The sequence below is a fragment of the Mandrillus leucophaeus genome, unplaced genomic scaffold (genome assembly GCF_000951045.1).
Source record: "Mandrillus leucophaeus isolate KB7577 unplaced genomic scaffold, Mleu.le_1.0 Scaffold615, whole genome shotgun sequence".
NCBI classification, from domain to species: Eukaryota; Metazoa; Chordata; class Mammalia; order Primates; family Cercopithecidae; genus Mandrillus; species Mandrillus leucophaeus.
Genome location: NW_012106642.1, coordinates 91,350 through 111,033, shown reverse-complemented (window position 1 = coordinate 111,033; position 19,684 = coordinate 91,350).

Sequence of the window (19,684 nt, the reverse complement as noted above, 5' to 3'; positions counted from 1 at the left end):
TGTTAAGAAGCATTGTGGAACCAAGAATCATCTTTATAGATAAAAGTTTTTTATCTTTTTCATTAATTCGAATAGGGAGAAAACGATAAGCCCCCCTACTTAGTCAAATTGATTATTTACTTAGTAATTTTCTACGTAAGATAATGTCAAGGAACCCCAAGTATGTTGTGTGTGCGTGTGTGTGTAGAAGAAATGTGATAGCTACTAAAAAGAATTGTGTCGAGAATGATAGGTGTGTGTAGACACAATGTTTTTCATTTGGGCTCCTATTGCAGGTTAATGCGTTCCCCCCTCTTTTACGTATTTTCATCTTTCTTTTTTGTTATTGTCATGGTTCTTGTCAGAGGATGAAGGGATGCAGCCAGCTCCCTCTTTACTTAGTATTATAATACATTTGATTATTTGGAGATCGTCTCCTTTGAGACTTTGTTTGCATATGGAATGTAGTTGTCTTAACTTCCTAATTTTAGTGCCTCAAAGATACCCTTTGGGTCTTTGATTTTGAGTAATTGTACTGATTATTATGAGGCAAATGAATTATAAGTAACAAATACGGGGAAGTTACAAAAAATCTAGAATCTCATAATGTTATGATAATGGCTCCAGTTTTCGTGATTCATAGCTTCCTCTGCCTCCTTGTGACCTTTGCTTTCGTTTTTTTCCTCTGAAGTGTGGCCCTGGTAGAGAACAAAGATCCTTTCTTGCCTCAAATGGAAAATACACATTTCTGAATATAGTACATGCTCTCATAGCACTCTCCCTCATACATTATTTCTTCATACATTTTAGAAATAACGAAGTCCAACTCATTGAGTTCACTAGTTTTTGAAATAAGGTAAATGGTTTTTCCTGATCTCAAATAGCAAATGGAAGCAGGGCTGGGAATTTTATGTTTTCTACTGATATTTTTATTGACCTTACAATTCAAACGAGACTTTCACAAAACAGTGCTTAGAAGGTATAGTCCAAGGGTTACAATTCAAATACTCAAGAAAGCAGGGCTATAAACTTGAGCGTCAGGATGAGTGAAATACATTAGGAAGTTGTGGGAACAGTGTTAAACCTGAGGTAAATACCCACCATGAAAGACCTAAAAGAAAAACTGCCAAACCTGACTGCTTTCATTTGGTGGACAGGCTGTGAATTTACTGCCTTGGATATAGCCATTTGGATAACTTTACATCTATTGGAATGTATCAGATGTAATAGATTAAGGCAGTAGATTTTGTACTGAATAGAAATTATTGTTTGCTATCCAGCATTCTAATGTCCTTCTGTATAGGAAGGAAGCCCTTCTTACAGAAGGAAGCCCTATGCCTAGGGCTTTTAATCTCGAGAAAATGAGAAAGACTACCTTTCAAAGTGTAGGAATTTTTCAGGGCATTAGAATGCATGTATGGTATTACCAGTCCAGTGGTAGCAGGCCAGTGTGGCAAGATCCATACATGTCCTTACTTCATTCTTTGCTGTTATTTCTTGCTTCTTTTGTTTTCCAAGCCTGATTTTCCAAGCTTCCTATAGATTCTGTGAGGAATATATCCATAAACACATTTGAAGACATAGCTAGAAGGTATGTCTGCAAGCCAAGAGAGAAGCCTCAGAAGAAACCAAACCTGCTGACATCTTGATCTCACAGTACTAGCCCCCAAAACTATGAGAAAATAAATTTCTGTTTTTTAAGCCACCCAGTCTGTGGTACTTTGTTATTGCAGCCCCAGTAAACTAAGACAGACTCATTGATAACAGACCAAACTATGCTATGGGTGGTGGGCAGAGACAAGACTACTAGTTTATCTAAGTACTTTTTTGTCATAAGGACAGGCCTAATTTTGCCATATACATTGTTGATCTGTTTTATGGGTTGAGGCAGTACATATTAGGAAGTATTTTGATTTAAATAGTGAATGCTTCAAAATTCTGACAGGTAGTCAGTCTCCTTTAATACTTTTTTTCCCTCTGAATTAAGATATTACAAAAGATTTGCCAATGTTTCAGTAAAGCATATAAAATGTCTTTTACCTTGTCAGTTTGAATTTCAATACTGTAAACTTGCACTCCAGCCTACACTGACACAAAATTTTCTTAAGTGGGTGACTTAAGTGGGTGAATTCTCTGTTTCTATTTGAAATATTTCTTGGTGCCATTATGATAATAGTTATTATGGCATTTGTCAAGAAACCAAGATGTACGATTTCCAAATATTTTTTGCCTCATTGACACTGAAATTATTAACAATGATTTAAATCAACCATGTCATTTCCCTAGTAATAGTTTTCTAATGGCTTTTTATGTCTTTCTAAATGCAGTATAAGGGATTCCACATCTTCCTCAGCGTATAACATCTGCTTTTTATCTTCTGTTATTTCAGTTCTTACTCCTCATTTTAGGCCAGCTTTTCCTATTCCCCACCTTCATATTCCCTCGCTAATTTTATATGCCTTAGAACTTTTCATAGTCTTATGTATGAGACTATGAAAAGTATGAGTCTTATGTATGAGACAAGCACAAACACATGGACCCCCCAAAAAAGAAACCTATCTACCTTCCATCTAGGTATCATAACTAGAAACTTTGGTGAATCGTCTTTGATTCTTTTTTCAACCTCCAAATCCAGTCAAGTCAAGTCATAGTGATTCTACATCTTAAGGATCCTCTTTCAAATTATTTCCTTCCTACTTCACTATCCTATTTCAGGGCCCCATTTTTACTTGGACTATTGCAAGTGCCTCTTGTTTCTCTTGATCTAATTTCTTCAATGTATGGTATTACCAGTATTACATACCAGTATGTATGGTAATACATACAAAATTCTGTGAGACAGGTCTTTCCAGCAACAGATTATTCTGGAAGTCCTGGAGGGGGCCAGCAGTTGTCACTAGCAATTATAATTTCTTCACAACACATTACTCCAAAAGTAAATTTTCTAATATATGAATTTGATAGTGTCCCCCTATTTTGTAACTTCTTTGAAGACCTCCCATAGACATATATATAGGTTTTAATTTGCATTGATGATTATTCTATAGCTACAATAGTTAATTTTCCTGTAATAAGCATAAACATTTTTCATACATTTATATAGTCTTAGAAGACAAAATCAAAACCCTGTAAGGAATTTTTTTTCTTCTCGGTAACTTTGTAAACTGAGACATGATATTTTATTCTGTTTTCCCATAACACATTGCATATTTTCTTAAATACAGGTGCTTAATAAATGTTTATTTCAGTGGTTCTCAAATTATGCTCATATGAAAGAGTTCAGTAGGTTGGACTAAGATGATCGACTAAATTGAATGATGATGTATTTCTAGTTAACAGAAAAATATGCATTTTTTTCAATTTTAAGCTTTTTTCCCTCATAGTCATTCTTAAAAAATTAGTAGATTGCTAGCGTTTTTCAGCTAGCAACTTAAAAAAAAAAGAAACAGTAATGGATCATGTATTTCATGTGACTGAAAAACCTGTATATTCAAAATAATGTGGGGACATTTATGTAAAATATGGTCTTGTGTTACAGTCTTTTTGGTGAAATTAAGTTTATTAATATATTTTAAATTTTCCCGTATAACACTGCAAGTTCCAGGTATTTGCTACCTGAAAACATTTCAGAACTACTGTTTTAATGGATTGAATACCATCTTACCTTATAGCTGGATTTAGTGTCATTTATCCTTGAATCTTAAAACCTTTGAAGTGGGAAAGTTGTTCCTAAAAGAACTATCAAATTAGTTTCTTATTTTTTCTTATGAAAGCTAATTTTCTATTTCTTTTTTATAGCACACTGTATAAAAGGTCATGTTTTAGAGTCAAAATATGTGGGTTAAATTTCTTCCCTTCCACTTATATAAGTGACTTTAGGCAAATTGTTGGACACCTGTAAGCTTTACTCTTCTTATATATGAGGAATAATACTGTTCCTAGCTAATAGGGCTATTGGAAGGATGAAATGATACAATGCATGTAAGTCACTTATTAGAGTACTTGGGACATGTAAACACATAATTAGTGGATACTACTATATAATTCAGGTCATAGTGTAAAGAAGCAAATAATTCAGCATTGATACATTAATTTCCAAATGAGCTTACTCCAGTAAATATGGAGAATATAAAATCAAGAGATTGGGTGACTGAATGTGGGAGCTGAGGGGAAGAAGTCAGAAAGTAGAAGAGGATCCAGGTGGCAAGCATGGGCAAGTGATCAATGTGGGTGCTAGGGAGGTTATGTAGGCCATGATTGGAATGTGTGGCCAGGGCAAGAAATAACATATCTAGTTTTGGCTCTGCTGAATTTATGGTCCTAGTGGGTCATTTATGTGGCAAAATCCAACGGTATATATTTGACTTGTAAACTCAGAAGAGTTTAGAACATGGGGGCCAATGGGAATGGATTACTTTGAGAAAGATTGTAGAGAGTCAAAAAAGAATAAAAATGTGAGGAACAATGTTTAAAAGGTAAATACAGAAAAATAAGTTTAGGGAGGAAAGTGAAAAGAGGCAACTGTGGCAGAGACCCTAGGGAGAAGAAACTTTCGGGTAGTAGAGTATCAACAGGGCCTGGTAATTTTGCTTTGAGTTGGCTTAAAAAATACGGCTACTTACTTATTCCAAATTAGGATAAATCATACTGGACATCCAATTTAAGACATGGCTATCTGAAACAAGTGTATATTTCAAATTCTATTGACCTATATTTCTTTTCTTACATATGTGGATACTGTCATCTGCTGATAACTGGCATTTTTGAAGGGTCTTTTTTGTAATTATGACATTGTATTTAAGGTATTGTTGCTGTTGTTCCTTTTTTGGGTATATTCTTCCTACAGGTCTCCACGTGGCTGGCTCATTTTCATCCTACAGATACCAGCTCAAGTGGCAATTCTTCTAAACAGTTATCCCTGACCACTGCATCTAAACAACTTCTACCCTCTGACCCTAGTTAATATCTATGCCATCACATATTTCACTCCTTTAATTGTAGATTTATCTTAATTTGTAATTACTTTGTGTTTTTATGTCTTCATTTCTTACTTGGGTGTCTCTTGTCCCAGAATATAAGCTTCATGGGAGCAGGAACCTTGGCCCTCATCAGGTGCCTAATGCAACATGTCTCTTAGAGCTCAATAAATGTGCTTTTAAAAATGAGTGATGGCTGCTGGGCGCAATGGCTCGCACCTGTAATCTCAGCACTTTGCGGGGCCGAATGTGAATCCCTTGAGGCCAGGAGTTCGAGACTAGTTTGGGCAACATGGCGATACCCCGTCTCTACTAAAACCACAAAAATTAGCCAGGCCTGGCGGCACATGCCTGTAATCCCAGCTACTTGGAAGACTGAGGCACGAGAATAGCTTGAGCTAGCTAGGAGCGGGAGGTTGCAGTGAGCAGAGATTGCACCACTGCACTCCAGCCTGCGCAAGGAACGAGACTCGGTCTCGGAAAAGAAAAAATAAAGAAGATGGCTGAGAACTAGAGCTGACTGAGAGTTCTTGCCCCATTTGTGCTATAAGAGTATATATAGTTTTGGTATTTATCTTATATTTTGAATATGAATTTAACAAAAGCTTCTGTGCCAAGAGGTTATGATCACTCTGATACTTCTGGGGATTTTTCCAATAATAATAGTGATGTGCTATTTGTCCCTAAGTCTAAGATTATACAATAAAGGAACAAAATTAATAGATGACACTTATAAGGATAAATGTCTTTAACTAGGTGTATGCATACGTTTGTAGGCACCTTTTCTTTGAGTTCACCTGATGATACCTCAGCTGCTTATCATGGAATGTGGGTTTGTAATAGTGGGGAATACGAAGTGCGCAATGTGGAAAGGAAAACGTTCCTAATATATTTACGTGTGCTGTGGACTTGAAATAGCACTTTGTCTTCTTCAGTGATGCAGATTAACAACACAAAATGAGAATAGATTTCAAAAATTCTGTGAGACAGGTCTTCTCCGGCAACAGATTATTCTGTAAGTCCTGGAGGGGGCCAGCAGTTGTCACTAGCAATTATATTTTCTGAATTAAATAATGGAAAACAGTCTGAAACATTTATTCATGTTCATACAAAGACAAAAGGACAACATGTTTGAAACTGAATCAGTCCTAAAATCATTCACGAAGTATAGGTTAACAACGATATGCCATCAGTATATGCAAGATAATGTGGAACCATAGTGGATGAAATGACTTCCCACCTAGGGAAGTCAGAGAGAGCTTCGTGAAAGAGGTGCTGTTTGAACTCTGGAAATAGGAGTTTCCCTAGCAGAGCAGAGAGTAGTGGGTATTGCAGGCAGAGGAAATAGCATGTGCAAATATGTGAATGTGTGAAAGTACATGGCATTTTCAGGGAATGACAATGATTTGGTGAAAATTTGTTGAGACATTTGACGAGATGAAGCTAAAGCATATTAGGATCAGATTTTAAAGGGCCTTATATATCATTTTAAAGAGCTTGGACTCTTTAAACTGGTTATTGGTGGGCTATTCAAGGTTTTTATAGAGATATAGGATCTCGGATCTATATTTTAGCCAAGAGAAATCTGACAAAAAGTAAATTAGAATGGGGAGAGACGAGACAGGAAAATCAATTATTAGGCTACTGCAGTACAGTTGGAGAGGAATGATGACAGCCTGTACGAAGATGGTAATGATGATGAGAAGAAAATAAATTGAGAGTTATTTAGAAGGCATAAACAGTGGGGATAAATCCATATCAAGGGATATGAGAGGTAAGAAGGAGAAGTAGGAATTGAAGATGATTCATATTTTCTAACATGGGTAATTGGGTTGAAGATATAAAGAGCCAAACTGGAGCAAAGGGGAAGAAAAACAGAAGTTTAGTTTTGGACAGGTTGTACTGGCTTTCTAGGTGAAGATGTAGGATAAGCAGTTGAAAATACAAATACGGGTTTGGGAAAGGGATCGAGGCTAGAAACTGATTTTAGATTCATCTATAATATAGATGACAATTGAAACAATGGGAATAGTTGAGAACACCCAGGAAAGGTGAATAAGATGATAAGAGGACAGAGGTAAGACCCTTAAGTAACAGCAACATTCAGGAAATAAAATGTAGAAGTTTGTGGTAGTGTAAAATACGTTCATAAATTAATTGATACTCTTAAGAGGTGGAGCTTAATTCTTCTCCTTTTTAGTGTTGGGCTGGATTTAATGGCTTACTCCCAATAAATACAATTAAAGCAGAAGTAACAGTGTATAATTTCTATGGCATAAAAAGTACTGTAGCTTTCTCTGTCTCTCACTCGCTTGCTTGCTTTCTCTGTCTCTCTCTCGCTCTCTCTGTCTCCCTCTCCCTCATTGTTCAATCTGGTGAAATCTATTTGTCATGTTGTGAAAATACTCAAGCAGCCTGTGAAGAAATCCATGTGGTGAGGAGCCAGGGCTTCTTGCTAATAGCCAGTGAGGAACTGAGACATCTGTAAAAAGCTAGTGACAGACTAAGACCTTTACCAACAGCCACATGAGTGAACCATTGTGGAAATGAATCCTCTAGCCCCTCTGAAGGCTTTAGATTATTATGGCCCCAGACATTATCTGACTGTAACCTCATGACAGACTCTAAGCCAGAGGGGTGTTTTCCCTTTCCCCCAAGACATTTCTAAATTTCTGACCAACAGAAACTTTGAGATAATTAATGTTTGCTGTTTCAAGCTACTAAGTTATTGTCTATTTAATTGTTATTACTATTATTTTTTGAGATGGAGTTTTGTGCTTGTTGCCCAGGCTGGAGTGCAGTGGTGCAATCTCCATTCACTGCAACCTCTGCCTCCCGTGTTCAAGTGGTTCTCTTGCCTCAGCCTCCCGAGTAGCTGGGATTAAAGGCTTGAGCCACCAAGCCCAGCTAATTTTTATATTTTTAGTAGAGACGGGGTTTCGCCATGTTGGCCAAGCTGTTCTTGAACTTTTGACCTCAGGTAATCCACCCACCTCGGCTTCCCAAAGTGCTGAGATTGCAGGCATGAGCCATGGCACCTAGCCCTGTTAAATTATTTTAACTTTTATTTAGGTTTAGGGGTACATGGGCAGGTTTGTTATACAGGTAAACTCGTGTCATGAGGGTTTGATGTATAGATTTTTTGTCATCCAGGTACTAAGCATAGTATCTGATAGTTACTTTTCCGGATTATCTCCCTCCTGCTACCCTCCAATCTCAAGTAGGCCCAGTGTCTGTTGTTCCCCTCTATTTCTATTGGTTCTCATTATTTAGCTCCCACTTACAAGTGAAAACGTGGTATCTGGTTTACTGTTCCTACATTAGTTTGCTAAACATAATGGCCTCCAGCTCCATCCATGTTCCTCTAAAGGACATGATCTTGTTCTTTTTTATGTCTGCATAGTATTCTATGGTGTGTATGTACCACAAGTTCTTTATACTGTCTGCTGCTGATGGGCTTTTAGGTTGATTCCTTGTCTTTGCTATTGTGAACAGTGCTTCAGTGAACATTCATGTGCGTGTGTCTTTGTGGTGGAACAATTTATATTCCTTTGGGTATATACCCAGTAATGGGATTGCTGGGTTGAATGATAGTTCTGCTTTTAGCTCTTTGAGGAGTCGTCACACTGCTTTCCACAATGGAACTAATTTACACTCCCACCAACAGTGTATACACATTTCCTTTTCTCTGCAACCTCACCAGCATTTTTTTCTGACTTTTTAATAAAAGCCCTTCTGACTGGTGTGAGATGGTACCTCATTGTGGGTTTGATTTGCACTTCCCTAATGATCAGTGATGTTGAGCTTTGTTCATATGCTTGTTTGCCACATGTATGTCTTATTTTCAAAAGTGTCTGCTCATGTCCTTTGTCCATTTTTTAATGTGGTTGTTTTTGCTTGTAAATTTGTTTAAGTTCCTTATAGATGCTGAATATTAGACTTATGTCAAATGCATAGTTTATAAATATTTTCACCCATTCTGTAGGTTCTCTGTTTACTCTGTGTATAGTTTATTTTGCTGTGAAGAAGCTCTTAAGTTTAATTGGATCCCATTTGTCAATTTTTGCTTTTGTTGCAATTGCTTTTGATGTCTTTGTCATGAAATCTTTGCAGGTCCTATGTCCAAAGCAGTATTGCCTAGGTTGTTGATATGGTTTGGCTGTGTCCCCACCCAAATCTCACCTTGAATTATAATAATAGCCACATGTCAAGGGCGGGGCCAAATGGAGATAATTGAATCATGGGGATGGTTTAGCCCATACTGTTCTCATGGTAGTGAATAAGTCTCACGTGATGGTTTTACAAAGGGGAGTTCCCCTGCACAAGCTGTCTTGCCTGCTGCCATATAAAATGTGACTTTGCTCTTCATTCATCTTCTACCATGATTGTGAGTCCTCCCCAGCCATGTGGAACTGTGGGTCAATTAAACCTCTTTCCTTTATAAACTTCCTTTATAAACTGTCTTTATTAGCAGCATGAGAACAGACTAATGCTGTTGTCTCCTTGGGTTTTTATAGTTTTGGGTTTTACATTTAAGTCTTTAATCCATCATGAGTTAATTTTTATATATGGTGTAAGGAGGTGGTCCAGTTTTAATCTTCTGCATATAGCTAGCCAGCTATCCCAGCACCATTTATTGAATAGGAAATCCTTTCCCCATTGCTTGTTTTTGTCAGCTTTGTTGAAGATCAGATGGTTGTAGGCATGCACGCTTATTTCTGGGCTCTCCATTCTATTCCATTGGTCTGTGTGTCTGTTTTTGTACAAGTACCATGCTGTTTTGGTTACTGTAGCCTTGTAGTATAGTTTGAAGTTGGATAACATGATGCTTCCAGCTTTGTTCTTTTTGCTTAGGATTGCCTTGGCTATTTTGGCCCTTTTTTGATTTCATATGAATTTTAAAATAGTTTTTTTCTAGTTCCATGACGAATGTCATTGGTAGTTTAATAGGAATAGCATTGCATCTATATATTGGCTTGTGCAGTATGGGCATTTTGATGATAGTGATTCTTCCTATCCATGAGCGTGGAATGTTTTCTCATATATTTGTATCACATCTGATTTCTTTGAGCAGTGTTTTATAATTTTTATTGTACAGACCCTTTACCTCTCTGGTTAGCTGTATTCCTGGGTATTTGATTCTTTTTGTGTCAAGCCACTAAGTCTTAGGATAATTTGTTACACAGTAATAAATAATTAACACAAAGACACTGAAGAAGAAAAGACAAGGAGTAGAAGGGAGATAAGGAAAGAGAGTTGTGTTGAGAAAACGAAGAAGAAAGAGTTTTCAGAAGAGAAATGGTGTCGAATGCTGCAGGAAAATGATCTTGATACAACTGAAGAAGCCCTTTGGGTGTGGTTAGAAGGACACTGGTGGCTTAAATGAGATCAACTTGATTGGAGTTGGTGGTGATGGAAGCCGTATTATAATGGCTAGAAAAATCAAATAGAATGTGGGAACAGTAAATATAAATGACTTAAGGATATTGGCAGTTAAACAAAGTAGATTGTGGGAATGACAAAAAGTAGGAAAAGATACATTTAAGATGGTGGGGAAGCTTGAATGTGTTTATAGATTGAGAGGCTGAAGGCATCCTAGATGCAGAAATTGTAACTGAATTATTGACAAAGCACAATCAGGGAGGTGAAAGAAAAGATAGAGAACATAGAGAGAGGTGTTCTCCTTTGGAAAGTGGAGAAAGTACCAGTCTCTGTGAGATAAGAGGAAATAGAGTATGAATTGACAAAAATATAGATATTTGTAGGTAGATATAAGCAGAGGTGAGTTTCTGTCAACAGTTGACTGTTTTTATTTTTTGAAGTGGTCATTGACTAAAAGTAAGGGGGCAGGGATTGTAGTAACTTATGAACTTACTGGGATGCATTCTGAGCCCATGTAAAATCATCTTTCCCTCCTTTTGATCTATCTTTCCACAGTACCTTTTCTCTCCTTTCCTTTCATCTCCTATTGAGTACTGCTAGAGAAAATCATCCTAATTGGTGTTTTTGATGTATTTAAATATATCCTTTTCTATGTGTTCTTGTGAGAAAAGGACTTTTTAAAAAAGGAATATACTACTTTTATTAGAGGAAAAACATTTTTGTTACTTCATTGAGGCCTGCGGAATGGTGTGGAGGAAGTAACACGTTGATTCATGACTGAATGCCTTATTGAATAATATAGCCCGATTTTCTGTGCGACTTTCTGACTCCTATTTATTACAGAAGATAAATGGCCTGCTGACTCACAGTTTATTACCTGACTTACCTGCAGTTTTTTTTTTTTTTCTTTTAAACAGCTACAATAAACGTACAAGTAAATTGGAGGGAGAATTGGGATATATTAATTCAAATATCAAGTGCAAACAAGACCCGAAAATCTACATAGCAAATGGTATCCTGCAGTTAATGGTCTCCTTTTCACATTGTGGGGCAAAAGTAGCACACACAGATTTGGAAAAGCCATTGTGTAAAAGGAGACTAAATAAATGCAGCAAACCTTATTTCATGGCTTTGATCAAGTTATTAACTTCCTATGGAAATGTAACAGATCCTCCAAATGGAATACATTTCCGATGAAAAATCAGGGAAGTTTTTCTGACATTTATGTGCAAATGCAATTTGTAATTCGTGTTTTACTGCCATATGTCAAGGCTAAAAATCAAGATACACTTTTTGTCGGTTAAATAGAAGGAAGTTTTTAAATTGCTGTAATATGAAAAATAGTTTTAATGGCTATTTGTGATATCTTTTCCTGGATAACTACAAGAATCATATAATGAGTTAAATGTTTCAAGGTGTATTCACACGTCTTACCTAATATGAGTTCCGAAAACCTGGTTTTGATGGTGTAGTTATGATAATCTCTGTTTTTGTTAGAAAACTGAGGCTTACATTAATTGTCTAGAGTCACTTTTTAAGTAGAAGAGCCAGGACCCTCTTCCTATTTCAAAGTCCAGGTTTTTAAATCATTAGGTAGCACAGACTTTACTAGTGTTTGGTTTTCAGTTTGACCTGTATTTATCAACTTTCTTCTTGATACTCTGCTCGATATACCTTAGGGAAATTGTTTTTTTAAAAAAGTGATTAACTTATAACTACAAAAATTTTTGTTTTGTAGTTTTAAATTAACTTAGAAAAGTATGTATTTTTCTGTCCATAAAGTTAATTTATTAAAAAAACTCCAGTTTTTGCATACGATATTAACTTGAGATATTAATAAGACATAACAGTCAATTTTGTTTATTTCAGATGTTAAATTTCTTAATATTAAAAACATCATTTTTACTATGTAGGAACTGTGATTCATCGTTTTTACCAAAGGGAGTGGGGAGTAATTTTCTTTCTTATTTGTATGGCCAAACATTTTCTATACATAATTTAAACAATTCTTAAAATGATCTCCTTCAGCAAGATTTTTCAATTGCCTTTTTTTTTTTTCCCCCTCAAAGTCGTCTCTGGCAAACACTGCATGACATCATATTTATTATCAAATCAATCATGTATTGTCTTCTCATATTTTACCTGCCTGAGTCTTAAGTTTTGGGTTTTATCCATATGTTTTTTTTTCCTGAAGAAATCTTATTTCCCCTCATGGCTTTATCTAATAACTGCATGTAGGTGGTTCAGAAATGATTACATGTAGACTCCTTGGTTTGATTCCTGAAGTAGCAGCTCCTATTGAATCAGTGCCACTTGCCAGAGTCTTAAATGTGCTCAACCTTTATGAGCTATTCCAAATGGTAGTGAAGCCTTCTCAAATAGAGTTAGTTATTTTCCTTTTTATAGTCTCACATAATTTGTTCCTATATTTGCATTATAGGTATTGTATGCCATCTATTTTCCTATTTATCTCCCTCATCAGACTGGTTCCTCAAGGGTCGAGGGCCCATGTCAGAGTCACATCTGCTTCTCCTCTCCTCTTATAGTAACTGGTACACACACATTCAATCCATACATTCATTGAATAAATAAATGATTGTTGAGCAACTATTCCTTTTGTATTAGTTCTCAATGGCAATGTAATGAATTCCCGGAAACTCATTGGTTTAAAACAACAAACATCTATCATCTCATACTTTTCGTCTGTTAGAAATCTGGTCTGGCTGAGTGCGGTGGCTCACACCTGTAATCCCAGCACTTTGGGAGGCGGAGGCAGGCGGATCACGAGGTCAGGAGATCGAGACAATCCTGGCTAACATGGTGAAACCCCGTCTCTACTAAACACACACACACACACACACACACACATATATTAGCCGGGCGTGGTGGCGCATACCTGTAGTCCCAGCTACTCGTGAGTCTGAGGCAGGAGAATGGTGTGAATCTGGGAGGTGGAGCTTGCAGTGAGCTGAGATTGCGCCACTGCACTCCTGCTTGGGTGACAGAGAAAGACTGCATCTCAAAAGAAAAAAAAAAGAAAAAAGAAATCTGGTCTTGGCTTACTGTGACTTCTGGCTGCAATCAAGGGGTTGCCAGGGCTGTGATCTTATCTGAAGGCTTGAATAGGGGAAGATCCACTTCTAATTTCACTTGAGTGGTTGTGGACAATATTCAGATCCTCATGGACTATTAGACTATCTTAATCCATTTTCCAGCTGTTTTCTATTAAGAGAGACATTAAAGAGATTTGAAAAATTGTGAAACAATGCTACCTTTCTTATTACTTTACTTTTCTGGAAAATATAGTTATTTTTCATAAGATATGCTATTATGTAAATAGAAGTGTACTAAACATGTCAACCTATTTAATAGGTTTACTATTGTTATTTTAAAATGGATATTAATGAAACTTTTCAGAATTAATTTCTAATATGGCAAGGATTGAGAGATTAACTCTCATAAACAGAAGCTCTTTGGTTTCCCAATATTTTTAAGAGTTCAGAAAAAATGGTCATGAGAACAAGTTTAAGTGCAGCTGTTATAAATGGTAAGCAACGAGTTGATCTCATAGCCTGGGTGACTGTTCTCATTTGAGCAGGCCAGGTTTGTCTGTCTGTCCTGAAGAGGTGAAAAAAAAAACTTTAGGTCTATTTCCCTTGTTTGCAGAGGCAGAGCCAATTTTCATTACATAGGTAGTCTTAGTCTATTGCTGCTGCTGTAACAAAACACTGTAGACAGGTAATTTATAAATAATAGACTATAACAGAAATTTATTTCTCACAGTTCTGGAGGCTGGGAAGTCCAAGGTCAAGGCACCAGCCTCTGGTAAGAATTTGCTCTTTGCTTCCAAGATGGTGCCTTGTTGTTGTGTCCTCACATGGCAGAAGACACAATGCTGTGTCCTTACATTGCAAAAGAGATGGAAGGGCCAGACAACTCTGTGAAGTCTCTTTTATAAGGGCATTAATCCCATTCATGATGGCAGAGACCTCATGACTTAATTACTGCCCAAAAGGCCCAACCTCTAAATACCATCAGCTTGGGGTTTAAATGTCTGTATTTTGGAGGAATACAGACATTCAGAGCATAGCAAGTGTTCTTGTCAAAGTCATGCTTGTGGTCTTTCATTGTGTGGTTAAGATCAGTGTTGTACTGCAGCTTACCATTTGACTTTTGACATTTTTTGTAGCTAGTATTGGTTCATAAAAGTGGATTGATAAATTTTCAGAAATTGTGTGCCCCAGCCATGAAAAAGCCATTATTAAAAAACTAAATTATTCAAATGTACAAGAAAATAATTTGTATTGTTAACAAAGGTAATGCATATCAGCATTATCCATGCTCTTGAGGTTATGTCTATTGTATCTGTGTAGTAGAAATATTACATAATTATGTGATACTGCACATCTCTTTCCAACTCTGTGCTCAGTGATGTCAAATGGTTAGCTTGAAATCAACTGCAATGGGAACATTTACAACATGGAAACAGGCAAATCGTACAAATTAGAGTTATTTTTCCCTCCTCTTTCCCACAGAACTCGTTGGTTAACATACCACTGAATATGATCATTTTTTGATACATTGAATTTTGTTCCTCTGATGTTTATACTCCCCTTCATTACTGGTAGAAAATTTTGTCTTTCTTCTTTCTCAAGACAAATTTTTATTACTTGATAGAAAGGAGATGTTGCTTGCTAATAGCTTGCCTTCTTGGATTTTGTTTAATGGAGAGAGCTTCTGAAAAATATTCAGGATAGAGGAGAAAGCTGAATTCCTTTGATGGAAATGAGTGAGGGAAGAGAAATTCCCCAAAACTGAGACTAGAGCTTTATGACTACCAAGAATAGTGGTGATCCACGCTATATTCTCTGACAGTACCCGCAGGAACTGGCAAGACAGTTGAGTGGTTTAACTTTGTGTTTCTCCTGGGCCTAGGGCAACGGGACTCCCTGCTTTGACAAATATTCCTGCACTGAAGTTTGACCTGGGATAAGCGTAACTGTCTTCCTTTAGGGACTGACTGTATTAGTCTGTTTTATGTTGCTTAAACAAAATACTTGAAACTGGATAATTTGTAAAGAAAAGGAATTTATTTCTTATGGTTGTGGAGGCTGAAAAGTCCAAGGTTGAGGGGCTGCATCTAGTGAGGGCTTTCTTACTGGTGGGGGCTCTCTGCAGAGTCTCAAAGTGACACAGGGTGAGGGTGTTGAATGTGCTAACATGGTAGCTCAGGTCTTTTTTCCTTTTCTTATAAGGCCACAAGTTCCAATCCCATGATAACCTATTAATCCATTTACCTTTTAACCCATTGATTCATGAATATATTAATGTATTTATGAAGGCAGAGCCCTCATGACACATTCACCTCTTAAAGGACTCACCTGTCAACACTGCCACTTTGCGGATTCAATTTCAACATGAATTTTGGAGGGTACAACTATTGAAATTATAGCAGGGACTAAGTGACCTTGGAAAATGAGATATCAAAGGAGAACATGATAATGCAAGATGAAAGGATGCTTGTGACCTCTTAGGACCTAGGTTGAATTTCCTGCTGGCCTGTGTGATGGGCACTTGGAGTTGGAATTAATTTGATTTAAATAAAATAAAAGAAATTTGATATTTCTTGCATACCTGTTTATAGTTGAAAATACCATTCATACCTATTTTATCCATGAGGGTTCTCCAGGGAAATAAAATTAATTAATTAGTTTCTTTAGTTTTGGATTGCTTCATGTGTTTTTGGGGGCTGATGAGTCTGAAAATGTGTAGGGCAGACCAGAAGGCTGGAAATTCAGGCAAGAGTTGATAATGCAGTCTTGAGTCAGAATTTCTTCTTCTCTGAAAAACTTTGGTTTTGCTCTTATAAATCTTTTATTATTATGGTTACCTGTATATTTGCTTTTGTCACCATAGACAAAATAAAAAGGATATCAAAATGTCCACAAGGAAAAAATAGGAAGAATAAAAACATCAAGCATTTGCTAGTGCCAAGTTTTGTAAACTAAAATTCTTTTAAAAACAGATTTTTTAAAAAACAAAATTGTGTTTACTTAAGGTATACAGCTTTTTTTTTTTTCAATAGCTTTTAGGGTACAAAATGGCTTTTTGTTACATGGGTGAACTATATGGTGGTGAATTCTGAGATTTTAGTGTACCCATCACCAGAGTAGTGCACATTATACCTAAAGTGTGGCTTTTTATCCCTAGCCCCCTTCCCACCCTCATACTTTTGAGTCTCTGAAGAGACTCATTGTCCTTTTTATCTCTGAAGTCCATTGTGTCACTCTGTATGCCTTTATTACTCATAGCTTAGATCCCACTTATAAGTGAGGGCATATGGTTGTTGTTTCCAGTCCTGTGTTACTTCACTTAGAATAATGGCCATTATTGTCTTTTGCTCCATCTAAGTTGTTGCAAAAGACATTATTTTGTTCCTTTTAATGGCTGAGTAGTATTCCATCGTGCATATATACCACATTTTCTTTATCCACTCATTAGTGGATAGGCATTTAGGTTGGTTCCACATCTTTGCAATTGTGAATTGTGCTGCTATAAACATATGTGTGCAAGTGTGTTTTTCATATAATGACTTTTCCTTTGGATAGATACCCAATAGTGGGATTGCCAGATTGAATGATTGATTTGCTTTTAGCCATTTAAGGACTCTCCATATAGAAAAACAGGTTAATTCTTAAACATTCACAAACTTTTTTTTCTCTAATTTTATAGAAATCTGCTATAACTGTTTCATGTGCTACCTGTCTGTTTTATTCTCATTCCTCTTATTCCCCCAGCATTTTTTTAAAAACACTGAATAGTTGGTATTTGAAAAACTTTCCGTCAATCGAGAAAAAATAATTCTTATAGACAAGGAGACATGCTATTATATTTGGAATAAAATTGAAAGCAAAATTATATGAATTAATTGATGTTACAAAGGGACATAAATGGATTGTTTATTGCACCTTTCTTTCTGCGGCCACTGCCAAGGTCCTTTTGTTCTTCATAATAAGACAAAAATAAAAGTTTAATCAATAGGAATGAGCTTGGTTCCAAGATAAGAGTTAACCTTGGATTTGAATGATTCTATTGATTTGGCGTTATGAACCTGAGGCAGGATTTCATCTAAGGATTGGGGTGTACTTTAGTTTAAAATGAATGCTTCTTAAGTTGTTGGCAAATAGACTGGAATTGCCAATAAACTTGGCTGAGATGGGCTCAAACAATAGCTAAGCTCATAGAAAGATAATAACTCAGATAAATATAGGAGTCAGAAAATGTTCCCTTTAAAAAAACCTTTCTACACTGTAATTATCAAAATAAATATCACCAGTTAATGAGAAGTGAAGCTAACCAAAATACCTCAAGGACACTTATGACCTTCACTGTGGAAAATAGGAGCATAGTCTTAGTTTTTTCTTTCCCTTAAGAACTATATTCTTCTTTTTACCTACTCTCACTTTCAATTTCTATAATCTAAAACATCAAATATAATCTAAAGCATCAAATTCACCTCCAAGAAAGTCATGTTTTTGGCAACTTCTTAACTTCTTAAATACCTTGTTTAAGAGGTTCTGACCCTGAAACCTTAGACAATGACAGTGGTTAGTTGATTAGGCATAGGGACGTGGAGGGCAGGGGGAAGACTACACGAAACATTGTAACCTTACAGCCAGGCCTCCCTCCCCTTCCCCAGTTCCCCATTTGTCACACTACCCCATTGTAGATCTAGTTCAGCCAACGAAATAATCAGCTTATTGCAGAGGGAAGGAAGTTTACTACTGGAAATAATGCAGGTTTGTTGTAAATGTTTTGATGAAGCTCCCTGAGGTTTTAATTCAAGTTGTTAGTATATTCTATTTTGTTTTATTTTATTGCCTGCTAGAGGTTAGGGATGCAATGTTGAATAAGGTGTGGCCCCTATTCTTAATTTAATAGTAGATCTTGACGTGAAGTAGTTACTATACAACATGTTAAATTCTGTAACAGAACTCTGCAAAGTGTTCTGAAACTATAGTGCCAAGAACCACTAACTCTGCCTTAGGGTAACAAGATATTAATTTAATATAAAAGTAGGTCTTATAGTATTTTGGAAATGTGTTGACATAGTAAAAACTAATTTAAGGGAAAAAAGGCCTCTTCCAAAAATAAGAAGCCAAAATGCAAGGATATGAGAAAATAGATCAATTGATCTAATATCAGCAGAAACAGGTAGGTATAACAAAAATGAGATGTGTAACACCCTATAATTACAACATGCAAATGAGGAAAGCCTAGGTGTGCATCTTTGCAATCCCTGGTCAAGAGAAGAAACATAGCTGGGTGAGGTGGCTCATGCCTGTGATACCACCAGCATTTTGGGAGGCCGAGGCAGGTGGGTCATCTGGGATGAGGAGTTTGAGGCCAGCCTGGCCAACATGGTGAAAATGTGTCTCTACCAAAAATACAAAAATTAGCCGGGTGTTGTGGCATGTGCCTGTAATCGCAGCTACTCAGGATACTGAGGCAGGAGAATCGCTTGAGCTTAGGAGGCAGAGGTTGCAGTGAGTTGAGATCATGCCACTGTACTCCAGCCTGGGTGAAAGAGTGAGACTGTCTCAAAAGAAGGAGGAGGAGGAGGAGGATGAGCAGCAGCAGGAGGAGCAGAAGCAGGAGCAACAAAGAGAGGAGCAGTTTTTGATTTCGTTTGTTTTTGTATGGATACATATATTTAAGCCTGCACATTTGAGAATTTTTTGGTTACTACAAACCTATGGCACTCTCACTGATTCTGATGAAGTCAGTATAGGTAATCACAAGAATACCAAGCCATGTTGCCACATTTATTCTCCTAGTCAGTGTCAATGAATAGAAGAAACACTTAATTGGAGGGAAAAAGCAAAAGCTATACAAGGAGACAACAGAAGGAAGTGAGAAAAGTTCATAATAGAAGTAGCCTTTTCCAGGTGTGCAAGCAATGAAAAATGTATTCGGGGAAAAGCAAACTGTAAGTGCAAAGGCTCAGGAGCCTAGGAAGATTATGGTGAATCTGATGAACAGGAAGTTGACTGAAGGAGCTAGAGTTGCAGCCATCATCTCCAGAGTCATTGGCAAAGCTACAGGGCATGACATTTTGTACATCACTACTCTTTGAACTAATCTTCAACTTGATAAATTGGGTCAAAACTGTGTATGAATTTTGGGAATTCAAGGGAGCAGAGTGAAGTCTCTGATACTAGATTAATTTTTAGATCATTCGAAGATCTGTTTAGTGGTCCCAAAGTAGGTATATGAGCTCACGGGGATTGGCTTTATCTCTTCACTTGTCCTGGTTTTCTTTTACTGGTACCCATTTGTCTCTTCAC